General features: G+C 38.2%; 1 non-coding gene across 1 annotated transcript; it reads left to right on the top strand.

Annotated features, from left to right (window-relative positions):
- Positions 1 to 1,465: 1,465 nt before the first annotated feature.
- Positions 1,466 to 1,538, top strand: trnam-cau (transfer RNA methionine (anticodon CAU)). Its single transcript has one exon. It is a non-coding gene; the product is annotated as a tRNA-Met (tRNA).
- Positions 1,539 to 1,787: the final 249 nt, after the last annotated feature.

The raw sequence follows: 1,787 nt of genomic DNA, 5'->3' as shown, positions 1-1,787 counted from the left end.
AATCTTGAGCAAAAAAAGGCAAAGTGTTGGAGAAATTCAATGGGACAGGCAGAATCTGTGGAGGGAAAGGATAGTCAACATTTTGGGGAAGAAGGGGCCCAATGTGAAATGTCGCCTAGGTGAGTGGACATTAGCTGAAACAAAGGTGATTTCTTTGACATGAGAAATAAAGTGGCCATTTGAAGAGTCAATATCAAAGAGTCAAGAGTGTTTAATACCAAAAACAGAATAATGAAATTTATACTTGCAGCAACATAACAGGCCTGTCTGTATATGTTATACATATAATGAACAAAAATGAACAAAAATGCAATAAATTAATAACAATGTAGGACAACTAAGTTTTCCTTTGTCAGTGTACGGTGTTGCGAACGTTGTATAGTCTGTTTAATGATGAAAAGTTTGCTCTGATAATGTATGTAATGAGTATTTTACTTTATGCTTGGGTGCTGTAAATATTCCACTATTCTGGTGGCACTTGTTTACTGAACCAATCTTTTTTTTTTTTAATTTTTAATTTTTTTAAGCATATGTACAAATAATAATAAACGACAACTGGTTATAGAATTCTTACATAGCTTCAATTTTTAAATTTTTAAAGAAAAAATAAAGATGAAAAGAGACTGGAAAAAAAAGACTATAAACTAATAGAGAGAAAGCAAAGAAAAAAGAGAATTACAAATATAAAGATTATGGGGCTAGATCCGGGAGTTAATGAGTATAGTTGTACATCCAACCCTAAACTCAAGTTTTAAATTTTAGTTTTGTGACAAACCCATATACTTTTTTAAAAATTCAATAAATGGAGATCATATTTTTTTTAAATAGATCTGGTTTGTCAATTAAGGCAAACCTTATTTTTTCCAAATGCAAAGATCTCGGTCTTGCTGCCCACATCTTTATCAATAGAAACACTACCAAACGTCTCTTGCCAGTCAGCAAAGGAAGGCGTGCACAGTAAGGTGAAGGAAGGGTGTAAATGTATCAGAGTTAAGGTGAAGGGTGTAAATGTATCAGAGTTGTATCCATGCAGTCACTGTGTGCAGGCTTGTGCTTTGTGCAGTGGAGATCTCGGTGCAGCCGCCTGGCACAGCGTCGGCTGCACCGAAACAACACGCCAGCTCGGTGGAGCAGAGACCCTGATCATTATATCCATGAGAGGAAGCGATGCATTGCAGGAAACGTCTGTAAACTGATTTACTGCCCGGAAATAAAAAGGCGAATTGGTAAAGTGCTGGAATGGCTCAGCCCAGGCAGCACCGCTACTGGAGAACGTGGACAGGCGACTTTGCCAGTCGGGACCCTTCTTCAGATTGATCAAAACAAATAAATAAAAGGTTGACCAAAGGAATAAACTTAGAAAAAGCAATCTTCGGCGACGGAGATACTCAAGAAATGTCCTAAAATAGACGAACACGCTGGCCGTCTAGAGCTATATAGCGTCTGGTCGTCGGTTCAGGACAGAGCCTCGTTAGCGCAGTAGGTAGCGCGTCAGTCTCATAATCTGAAGGTCGTGAGTTCGATCCTCACACGGGGCACATCCTTTTACTGAAGCTATGTTGCAGTGGTGACAATTATAAATCCCCCCACCCCCCTCAATCCTAGATCTTTATTATCTGGATTACTCATTCTAGTCCATCACATCACAATACAATACAATATATCTTTATTGTCATTGTACAGGGGTACAACGAGATTGGGAATGCGCCTCCCATACGATGCAATAATTTAATTAGCTAGTCAGTATTAATTTAAACAACCCAACGAAACAAATTGTAACAGTTTTA

This window comes from Rhinoraja longicauda, chromosome 8, assembly GCF_053455715.1.
Source record: "Rhinoraja longicauda isolate Sanriku21f chromosome 8, sRhiLon1.1, whole genome shotgun sequence".
Taxonomy (NCBI): domain Eukaryota; kingdom Metazoa; phylum Chordata; class Chondrichthyes; order Rajiformes; family Arhynchobatidae; genus Rhinoraja; species Rhinoraja longicauda.
Note: the sequence above shows the minus strand (reverse complement) of the source record. Positions and strands in the feature narration are given on the sequence as shown.